Source organism: Eulemur rufifrons, chromosome 18, assembly GCF_041146395.1.
Source record: "Eulemur rufifrons isolate Redbay chromosome 18, OSU_ERuf_1, whole genome shotgun sequence".
In the NCBI taxonomy this organism is placed as follows: domain Eukaryota; kingdom Metazoa; phylum Chordata; class Mammalia; order Primates; family Lemuridae; genus Eulemur; species Eulemur rufifrons.
Window position 1 is genome coordinate 46,796,531 of NC_091000.1, and position 11,860 is coordinate 46,808,390.

General features: G+C 38.1%; 3 non-coding genes across 3 annotated transcripts; 2 read left to right on the forward strand and 1 right to left on the reverse strand.

Moving 5' to 3' along the window:
* Positions 1-369: 369 nt before the first annotated feature.
* TRNAM-CAU (transfer RNA methionine (anticodon CAU)) lies at positions 370-442 on the reverse strand. The gene has a single exon. It is a non-coding gene; the product is annotated as a tRNA-Met (tRNA).
* Positions 443-1,440: 998 nt separating this feature from the next.
* Positions 1,441-1,522, forward strand: TRNAL-AAG (transfer RNA leucine (anticodon AAG)). The gene has a single exon. It is a non-coding gene; the product is annotated as a tRNA-Leu (tRNA).
* A 4,664-nt stretch (positions 1,523-6,186) lies between these two features.
* TRNAT-UGU (transfer RNA threonine (anticodon UGU)) lies at positions 6,187-6,260 on the forward strand. Its single transcript has one exon. It is a non-coding gene; the product is annotated as a tRNA-Thr (tRNA).
* The last annotated feature ends 5,600 nt before the right edge of the window (positions 6,261-11,860 follow it).

An 11,860-nucleotide genomic window follows, 5' to 3' on the forward strand; every position in this document is an offset into this window, starting at 1 on the left:
CTTCCGACGTCCGGAAATTGAAGATAATGCATGTGTGTTATTTTAAGCAACTAAATTTGTGATAATTTTCTACAGCAGCAATGGGCAACTAATACAGATTTGTAGTAATAAGAACAGGTTATGATATTATGCAATGCACTGTAGTCAGTTTATTTCAAAAATACTACATTCTTTGTGTAGTCAATAAGGTTGGTACCAAATGAAACTGGTAAAATTCTTAAAGGACTACAGCCTCATTTGTAATCACATCGTCTGTGAGTCGTCCAGGAGTCCAGATTTCAAACTGGAAACCTTAATGGGTGGGGTTTTTTACTCTGGTAGTAAGCTTCTTTCTCAAGCAAAGAGCATATAGAAGTGGCAAAACTCACATGCCTTCTCTGAGGTTCGAACTCAGGACCTTCAGATTATGAGACTGACGCGCTGCCTGCTGCGCCAAGAAGGCTTGACACTTGCAGTTTTTTCAGCAAAATAATTGATTGTAACTCTTAAGTTTATGTGAACGTTCTGAAATATTAGACTTTCAAAATGGGATACAAAATAAGAATAGATGTTTACCGTTGTTCCGAGTATGAGATTTATCAAAATCATTTCGGGCTTTTACCGTTGATTAAATAAATATACAATGCAGTGGATTTTCCCACCATGCCTTAAACACCACTCACCGCTGGGAGACGTGAGTTCATTAGATTGCACACTGCCCCACCACAAAATGTGAAAGAGATAACTAGAAGATAACGTACAGACATAAAGGGACTGAGCTGGGTCCTCAGAATGAAGAGCTGGAAGACTCGCCCAGATCACATTTGTGGTGTTGGAGCGGGCAGGACACGTGCACTCAGGGAACGGAAAGGACGTGATGCCCAACACCAAATGCAAACTGATCCCCGCCTTGAACTTTGGGAATGAAGTCCATGAACACATTCAGCAAAAGAGCATAAGGTCTGTTTGCACAGTTGTTTCTTTTTATGCCTTTCAAAAGAAGAAATCAAACACATAGGCACACAAACCAAGACTCGAGTTCCAGGTCGGTGGGGATGGGAGCTCCTCTGTTTTCTGGTTGCAAATATTAAAAACAACTTCCCGTTGTGGACCCACAAACGCAGCTGACAAATTGGTGATTCTTGATCTCAGCGTCCTCAGAGTCCCGGTGCTGCTTCGGCCTTGGTGACTTGTAATCATTTTCTCAAGGACTGGTTCTCTTGAGTTTGATGGATGCTAGGAATTGGCTTCATCTTTCTTTACTCTTGGTTATCAGAAACAGTTCAGGAGGCAAAAGCGAGTCTCCCCTTTGCAAGGAGACCTCCCGAACTAGGCACTGTTTGCAGATTTTATCAGTAGTTAGGATGGCTACTGAATCATTTGTATACAAATACTGTAGGGAAAAAAAAAAAGATAAATACTCAGAAATCATTAATATAATTCTGAAGTGTTTTCTTACGTGGTAGCGTGGCCGAGCGGTCTAAGGCGCTGGATTAAGGCTCCAGTCTCTTCGGGGGCGTGGGTTCGAATCCCACCGCTGCCAAGTTCATTTGGGAATGTCTCGGGATGCCCCAAACTTAATATTGCCAACGGAAGAGAGCTTTTAAGGTGTTTAATTCCATAACACCAGTTTTTATAGCAACAAACACTCCTTCCAAAACAAAAGCAAAAAAGTAAAATCTAAGGCTTCCTTTCCAAGGAAGCAACTAACAGTCCTTCCAAAAGAAGAAAAAAAGGTAAAATAAAATCTAAGGCTTCCTTTCCAAGGGGATGGATTCCTTTTAATGTTTTAAAAATATTTATTCTGGCCGGGCGCGGTGGCTCACGCCTGTAATCCTAGCACTCTGGGAGGCCGAGGCGGGTGGATTGCTCAAGGTCAGGAGTTCGAGACCAGCCTGAGCGAGACCCCGTCTCTACTAAAATTAGAAAGACATTATATGGACAACTAAAAATCTATATAGAAAAAATTAGCCGGGCATAGTGGCGCATGCCTGTAGTCCCAGCTACTTGGGAGGCTGAGGCAGTAGGATCGCTTAAGCCCAGGAGTCTGAGGTTGCTGTGAGCTAAGCTGACGCCACGGCACTCACTCTAGCCTGGGCAACAAAGTGAGACTCTGTCTCAACAAAAAAAAAAAAAAAAAAAAAAATATTTATTCAGAAATAAGTACAACACACCTGTTCAAAATTACAAAAATGTAAGAGTACATACACTGAGAGTCTACCCCTACCTCCACCCCGTTCCACCAGGCACCTCATTCTGGCCCCTTGCACAACCATATTAGAGTCTGGATTACATTCAAGGCATATCGTGTGCATATATGAGCTAATAGAAACTTACTATTGTTCTTACATTTCATATATATGTATGTGTATATATGTGAGTGAGAGCGCGCGCGCGCGCGCACACACACACACACACACACACTTTTCCAAACCCATTCTATTGCACCTTGCCTTTTTCACTTCATGCATCTTGCAGTTATTTCCATATCAACACAGAAAGAGCTTCTCTGTTTTCTCTCCATGGTATTTCATTTTGTGGATATATCTTAATTTATTTCACTTTTAACAATATAAATAATGTTGGAATAAATAAATTAACTCATATCCACATTTCATAAGTGTGCGGTATTACGGAACTTTCTAAAAGTGCATTGGCAAATCAAATCATATGTGTGATAGCAATTTCAGTGGCTCTTGTCTTAGTTTCCTTCCCTAAATATTACTAATGTACCCTATCCTTCTATAGCACCTGTTTTCTCAACACCCTGACCAGCACAGAACACTTTATTAATGACAATTATGAGTCATTTAGTTCCTACTAAGCCCCAGATATTATCATAAGGTCTTTACAAATATTAAGTCATAAAGTGTTCTCAATAGTATACAGAAGTTCATATTTCCCACATTTCACAGAAAAGGAAATTGAAGTTGTGACCAGTTAATCCCTTGCCTAAATCACAGAGATTGTAGGTGGAAGAATAAATATGTCAATGCCTGTGACAGGATGAAAAATGGCCCCCATAAGATGTCCATGTTCTAATTTTAAGAACCTCTGAATATTACCTTGTTTTGAAAAAAAAAAAGATGGGGTCTTCGCAAAAGTAGGCAAGGCTCTTGAGATAGGAAAATTATCCTGGATTATCCAGGTGGACCTTAAATGCCATCACAGATGTCCTTATCAGAGAGAGGTACAGGAGATTACACAGAGACAGAAGAGAAGGCAGTATTACCACAGAGGCAGAGATAGGTGTGATGCTGCCACAAACCAAGGAATGCTGACATCCACCAGAAACTGGAAGAGGCAAAGAGGGATTCTCCCCGAGAGCCTCTAGAGGGAACCCATCCCTGCCAACACCTTGATTTCAGACCAGTGATACTGATTTTGGACTTCTGTATAAGAAACGATGAGAAAGTAAGTTTCTGTTGTCTCAAGCCACCAAGTTTGCAGTACTGTAAGTTGTTACATAAGCCACAGAAAACTAATGGAATGTCTCTTGGTGCCATTAGGCAACATTACCACAAACAATTATTTTTGGTTTTGTTTTGTTTGCCAATTTTATAGATTAAAAAGATTATTTCACTGTAGTTCTACATTTTAACTTTTTAATTTCTCTTATTAACAGTAACATTGTTTTTTTTTTTTTTTTTTTTTTTTTTTGAGACAGAGTCTTGCCCTGTTGCCGGGGCTAGCGTGCCGTGGCATCAGCCTAGCTCACAGCAACCTCAAACTCCTGGGCCAAGCAATCCTTCTGCCTCAGTCTCCCGTGTAGCTGGGACTACAGACATGTGCCACCCTGCCCAGCTAATTTTTTTTCCTATATATTTTTAGTTGTACAGCTAATTTCTTTCTATTTTTAGTAGAGACGGGGGTCTCACTCTTGCTCAGGCAGATCTCGAACTCCTGACCTTGAGGGATCCTCCCGCCTCAGCCTCCCAGAGTGCTAGGATTACAGGCTTGAGCCACTGCGCCTGGCCATATGTGTTGGTATTTATACTAATTATATTTGTGGGTTTTTTTCATTTCTTTCTTTTAAAATTTATATCTATTTGGAATTTATTTTAGTATCACAGGTGGCATGTTGATTTAAGCTTTTGTTTTCCTAGCTGGCTATCTAGTTAGCCCAACACCATGTTTTGAATAATCCATCTATTTCTGATTTAAGTTGCCACATTTATCATATTCTCACATTTATATATTTATTTCCCACCATATTTGGACTTTTCATTTTGCTACATCAATTACAAACGGTGTGATAACCATTTGTTTTCCAATTTCTGGGTTTCTCCATTGGAACAAATACTATTTGGGTGGCCCAAAAACGGTTTGTTCACTCTATAATATCTGAATGTGTCATTTACCTAAGGCCTGTATTAATATAAGATTCAAGTTTGAGAATCCAGTGTGTCTGCTGAGTTTACAATTCTATTGATGAAGCAGCAGAGTCAGCTTCAAATGTTACCAGTCGCTATTAATGTTTTTATAGTACATAAGTATTTATTTTTAAATTTCTTAAGTTGTAACCAATTTAAGCTTTTATTGTTAAATTAGCTGCACTGACTGTTGACAACAGATTTTGTTGTGTCTACTTTCAAAGGATCTTAGTTACATGGACCACTGTCTGCCCATCTCAAGCAACAGATAGAAATGGAAGATGACTTTATTTTTTTATCTGTAAGATAAATTTAATCCTTTATTAAAATTGTGTCTGTGGAAAATTCAAAATAATCTACAAACTATTAAAAGTAATAATTAAATTTAGTAAGGTCTCCATGTACAGCGTAAATATACAAATGAATTGTATTTTTACATACCAGTTGAGAACAAATAGAAATAAAAATTTTAAAGTACAATTTAGAATAACATAAAAATCAAATTTCTAGGAATAAATTTAACAAATGAATAAATGGAGTGTCATGCCATGTTTAGGGTTTAAAAGTTTCAATATTGGCCGGGCGCGGTGGCTCACGCTTGTAATCCTAGCACTCTGGGAGGCCGAGGTGGGCAGATCGTTTGAGCTCAGGAGTTCGAGACCAGCCTGAGCAAGAGCGAGACCCCATCTCTACTAAAAATAGAAAGAAATTATATGGACAGCTAAAAATATATATATATAAAAAATTAGCCGGGCATGGTGGTGCATGCCTATAGTCCCAGCTACTCGGGAGGCTGAGACAGGAGGATCGCTTGAGCTCAGGAGTTTGAGGTTGCTGTGAGCTAGGCTGACGCCACGGCACTCACTCTAGCCTGGGCAACAGAGTGAGACTCTGTCTCAAAAAAAAAAAAAATAAATAAATAAAACAAAAGTTTCAATATTGTAAAGATATCAATTCTCCCTGAAATTTAACTATAGATCCGACAGACTTCCAATCTAAATCCCAGCAGAATTTTTCTTCTTGCTTTCATGGAAAAGAAATGAAGGTGACTTCTGATTTTCATCCTTGAGCTCTGTAGTTATAAATTTTTGTTGAAACTTCAGGATTAATTGCTCAAGTAGTTCATTTTGGAAACAAGGTTGAGATTCCAGCGAACTCTCAGAAGTTTTCTTTAATCAGCCCTAAATGTATTCCCTAACCTTTCCCAACCCACAGGCACATTCAAACAGATCCTCATATCTTGCCAGATTGTAGCCCAAGGATATAAAATAAAGCAGAAACCCCCTAGTTCTGAGAGTGAGCTGAGATCAGGTCTAAAGAAAAATAAGCCCAGAGGGCAGTCGCTGCTGGAGTGATGCTCACTTTGGGAAAAGGGCTGACGTTCCTGATCTCTCCCTTCCAAATCAGTGCTTGCTGAGTGCAAGTAACTTAAGGACACCTTGTTCCCTAACCCGGCGGTTTAAGAGTCTTTCAGTGGAGTTCCTTTGTTAGAGATCCCCACTTAGGACATTCAAATGAAGAATCTGTTTAAAAAGACAAGGTGAAATAACTGCAAAGTTTGCTTTTAGAAGATTTTATCCCATTTGGGAAAAGTAGATACCCTCGCCTTTTACTGATGGCTATGCTTGGACTAATTGAAGCATTATTGGTCCTAACATCCAAGCTGCCCAGAACTTTTCAGCTTGTTTTTCTTACTCAGATGCACCTAAAGCAAAATGTACTCTTGGAGTTTGTTAATTTTCTCATGGTAAACTGTTTTAGAACTTAGAAACTTTGAACTTGTGTTTAATTTAATAACAAGGACAGATTGAATATCAAGCCCCGTCTATCAGTGGGCTCCATGGCTTAGTTGGTTAAAGCGCCTGTCTTGTAAACAGGAGATCCTGGGTTCGAATCCCAGTGGGGCCTTGTCTTTTTCCTTTCTCACCAGTTTTTCTTTAATCCCTATTATTAATACATCTTAACATCTAAATTCTCCACTGTATTTACTGTACTGTGAATTCTGATCTAATCACTTACAAACTGTGTGAATAACTGTGTGAATGGAAAATTCCTATGCTCAATGGAAAATTAAGCTGGCCGCAGTTCTTTTTCTCCAATATATATTTATTGAGCTTCTATGTGTTATGCACAGATTCAAAACCTATATAGATGTAGATTACATCATCTCTAGGATCCAATAATGTCCAGCTCTGTAACTTATTTCAAAAGGGTTCATATTAATTAACGAATAGTTAATCCACCATAAAGTAGGAGGCAAATTTGGATATTTGCAGAATCCTACTTGCCTTTTGAGGAAGACAGAAGGAAAATAATTAGAAACCCCTGTTAATTCTCTTACAAAATGAATTAGGGACACCTTATAAGGATAGTCAGAAGTTGTGTTTGCCAGAGGCTGCTGAATCTCTGAGACTGAAACAAAGGGGCTGAGGGGACACAGCATATTGAGGAAAATTGTTCAAATATCTAAAGCTAATAAGTGCCAACCTTACTTGATTAGTTTCATTTATATGTGTTTGCATCTCCCATTATTTTGACCATTAATTCAACACAGATTTATTGACTGCTTTCTATGTGCAAGGTACTGTTCCAAGTGCCAGGAGGTTGAGCAGTTTAACAAAAGCCAACCCCTCACCCCTTAAAAATCCTTACCCTCATGGAGCACACAATCTAGGAGAATGAGGAAGAAAATAAACAAATAAAAGCATAAAAAATAATTTGTCAGATTGTGATAAATTCTATGGAGAAAAATAAAGCAAAGAAGGAAGATATGGAGTGTGTGCATGAGAGTACATGAAAATTTTAGGTTCATATATTCTATTTGAACTAATAAATTGTTTATAGAAATTTATAAAATGATAAAAGGTAGGATCATAATTATTAAATTACATCATCATTCTACTTGTGTCATAATATCAAGAATATGAACTTTTAAGTACAATATTTAATTTTTGTTTATTTCATTCCATTTAGACCATTTATTTTCATTTAGAGATTTCATTTATTTCATTTCCTAACAAAGCCTGAGTTCTTCAAGAAAATGTTCTACTTTGGAATTATGAGTGTGAATTAAACAGACTTCATAAAAATGCTTTTAAATGCCAGTTTATTGTCATTTTGAATACGTAGTTGCTAATTTTAAATGAAACCCTCACTGAAATGATTATTACAGACAGCTAATACTTTTCATTGGTTTTTACTAAAAGACCAACACTATTTATTTATTTTCTGTTTGTTTTTATTGCAATAGATTTAGGGGATACAAGTGGTTTTTTGATACATGGATAAATTGTATATATTGGTGAAGTCAGGGCTTTTACTGTACCTGTCACCTGACTACTATACATTGTACCAGATAATTAATTTTTTATCCTTCATCTCCTCTGCCACCCTCTCCCCTTAGGAGTCTCCATAGTCTATTATGCCAACAGTCCCTAATCTTTTTAGCACCAGGGACTGGTTTCATGGAAGATAATTTTTCACCATATCCACGCCAACATCTATTGTTTCTTGAGTTTTTAGTAGTGGCCATTCTGGCAGGGCTAAGGTGATATCTCACTGTGGTTTTCATTTGTATTTCCTGATGATTACTGATGTTGGACATTTTTTCATATGTTTGTTGGCCATTTGTATGTCTTCTTTTGAAAAATGTCTGTTCATGTCTTTTGCTCACTTTTTTTTTTTAATAATTTTTAGCTGTCCATATAATTTCTTTCTATTTTTTTTTTTTTTTTTTTTTTAGTAGAGATGGGGTCTCGCTCTTGCTCAGGCTGGTCTCGAACTCCTGAGCTCAAACGATCCGCCCACCTCGGCCTCCCAGAGTGCTAGGATTACAGGCGTGAGCCACCGCGCCCGGCCGTTGCCCACTTTTTAATGGGGTTATTTGATTTTTTCTTGCTGATTTGTTTGAGTTCCTTGTATATTCTGGATATTAGTCCTTTGTCAGATGTATAGCTTGAAAATATTTTCTCCTATTCTGTAGGTTGTCTATTTACTCTGTTGGTTATTTCTTTTGCTGTGCAGAAACTTTTTAGCTTAATTAAGTCCCATTTACTTATTTTTGTTTTTGTTGTATTTGCTTTTGGGATCTTAGTCATAAATTCTTTCCCTAGGCCAATGTCCAGAAAAGTTTCTCTTAATTTTTTTCTAGAATTTTTATGGTGTCAGGTGTTACATTTAAGACTTTAATCCATTTTGAGTTGATTTTTGCATATGGTGAGAGATAGGTATCCCGTTTCATTCTTCTGCATGTGCCTCTCTAATTTTCCCAGTGCCATTTATTGAATAGCGCATCCTTTCCCCAGTGTATGTTCTCTGCTTTGTTGAAGATCAATTAGTTGTAGATGTATGGTTTTACTTCTGGTTTCTCTATTCTGTTCCTTTGCACTATGTTTCTACATTTATAACAGTACCATGTTGTTTTGATCACTATAACTTTGTAGTATAATTTGAAGTCAGGTAATGTAATGCCTCCAGATATTTTATTTTATTTTATTTTATGCTTAGGATTATTTTGGCTGTTTGGGCTCTTTTTTAATTCGATATGAAATTTAGGGTTATTTTTTCTAACTCTGTGAAAAACGACTTTGGTATTTTGATGGGAATTACATTGAATCTGAAAATTGCTTTGGGTAGTATGAACATTTTAACAATATTGATTCTAACAATCCATGAGCACGGGATGTTTTACATTTGTCTGTGTCATCAATGATTTATTTTATTACTGTTTTGTAGTTCTCCTGGTAGAGATCTTTCACCTCCTTAGTTAAATATATATACTTTTTTTGGCATCTATTGTAAATGGTATTGAGCTCTTGATTTGGTTCTCAAGTTGACTGCTATTAGCATACGGAAATGCTACTGATATATGCACATTTTGTATCCTGAGACTTTATTGAATTTATTTATCAATAATGGGAGTCTTTTGGAGGAATCTTTAAAGTTTTCCAGATATAAGATTATATCATAGGCAAATAGGGATAGTTTGCTCTCCTCTTTTCTGATTGGGATGCCCTTTATTTCTCTTGCCTAATTTCTATGGCTATGACTTCCAGTACTATGTTGAATAGAAGTGGTCAAAGTGGGCATCCTTGTCTTGTTCCAATTCTTAGAGGGAATGCTGTCAACTTTATCCCATTCAGAATGATGTTGCCTGTGGGTTTGTCACATACGGCTTTTATTATTCTGAGGTATGTTCCTTCTATGCCTAGTTTATTAAGGGTTTTTATCATGAAGTGGTACTGGATTTTATCAAATGCTTTTTTTGTCTCTGTTGAGATGATCATATTTTTTTGTTTGTTTTTAATTCTGCTTATGTAGTGAATTACATTTATTGGTTTGCATATATTGAATCATCCTTGCATCTCTGGGATAAAACCCACTTGATCATGGTGAATTATTTATTTTTTTTTTGATGTGCTATCAGATTCAGTTTGCTAGTATTTTTTAAAGGATTTTTGCATCTATTTTCATGAGGAATATTGGTCTGTAGTTTTCCTTTTTTGTTGTGTTCTTTTCTGTCTTTGGTATAAGGGTGATACTGGCTTCAGGGAATGAGTTGTGGAGGATTCTCTCCTCAATGTTATGGAATAGTTTCAGTAGGGTAGGTACCAGTGCTTCCCTGAAGGTCTGGCAGAATTTGGCTGTGAATCCATTTGGTCCTGGGCTTTTTTTGGGTGAGGGGCAGATTTTTTTTTATTACTGATTCAATCTTGCTACTTATTATTGGTCTGTTCAGGATATTTCTTCCTGATTCAAGCTTGGGAAGTTGTGTATTTCCATAAATATATCCATTTCCTCTAGATTTGCTTCATGGAGCAATGGTGATTTCAGGTCTAGGGTAGCAAAGTATTAAATGAGTCTGGAATGTCTTCTGTGAGAAAGTAAAGTGCACAAAAACTGTTGGGGACTTACCGAAGGATATAGAAGCCAGTTTGAAAGGGCTCCAACTGACCAAATTTGAAATAATTTGACCATCAAAATAATACTGACAGTAATTGTTTATAACCTTGAATTTTAAAAGAACACATGAGTTTATCATGAAATAAGAGAGAGCAAAGGAAAGGTTTTCCCTGTAGGAAATGACAACTAATAAATGTAGGAGGAATGTGCCTTAGTTTCCCTATCTGTTAAATGGAGATAATTGTATCTAACTTACAGGGTTGCTATGCAGAGAAAATGAATTAATATGTGTAAAGCACTATGTTAGCTATTATTGTATTGCCCCCTGGAAGACAATGTGCTGCCTAGCACCTCACTACATCTGGAGAAAGGAGTCAGCGTGGCGACCACAGAGGTGTGGAAACCTCCGGGCTTCCTAGAAGGAAGGCAGCCTGAAGCGCAGCGCCGCAGTGAGCTTGCCATTATGACGCACTTCCGGTCCTTGTAGTCTATCATTCTCTGGGCTGCGGTTGCCAATGATACAGAGGTGGTGTGATGTGGGCTACGTGGCATCATCTCTCGCTGATGCCTCGGTGAGCTTCGGATTCGGGCTACTGCTGAGGGCCTTCGGAAAGGCCGGTCTGTGCGCTGCGACCCCGGACTGGCTGTGGGGAGTTGGCAGCGAGGGCTTCTTGGCCAGATCTTGGCCGGGCAGGTGAGGGGCAGAGGAGGCTGCTCCGGAGCCTGGAAGGGCCTTTTTGACTAAAAGTCAGCGTCCTTGCTCCCTACCCTTTTCCCTGGCCCCATGTCTACTCCTCACCTCTTCAACCTCTCTGCCCTAATAATACTCGTGGCCCTCTGAACTCTTCCCTATCCGCATCTCATCGGAATAGATGCGATATAGAGGAATGTTTGTATTTTCCGATGTCTTATTCTTTACTGTGGACTTATTTGAAACAATGAGCAGGGATAGTTTTAAAATATGCCACAGCATCTTAGTCTGATTCATATTTAGTCTGATTCACATAGTATAAACGCTTTTGCTAACTGTTAATTTTTTTTTGCATGAATATTTAAATAGCACGTACTATATGCCAGCCAGGCACTGTTCTAAGCACTTTCCAAGTATTTACTTCTCATAACTCTATGAAGTAGGCACTGTTATTATGTAGACTGTACCTTCCCTTTTTTAACATCCAAGAAGTAAGGTCATACAGCTGATAAAGGATGTAGTCAGGATTCAAATCCAGGCAGTTTGGCCCCAAAGCCCATTTTCTTAAGACCTTTGCTATGCTGACTCCACTCTGTTTCTGTGTTAGCTTTACAGCCATAACCCAGGAGATTACTTTTCTCATTTGAATCCAGTCTTTCTTTTGGACCTCAGTAGTCCTGGGCTTCTAGTAGGATTTAAGATTAAAGAAGAGTATGTTCCTGAAGACACGTACATCTGTCAGTGTGTCCGCAAACCTGATGAAACAGCCATTCTATTTGTGGGCATGTATTTCCCCACTCACCTACCCACAACTGTTCTTTGGGCAATAGAAAAGATTACAGTCCTGGCCCTAAAAGAGAAGGTAGCAACTATTGATTAAGCCACCATTATACCAAAATTGTACATTATCTCATTA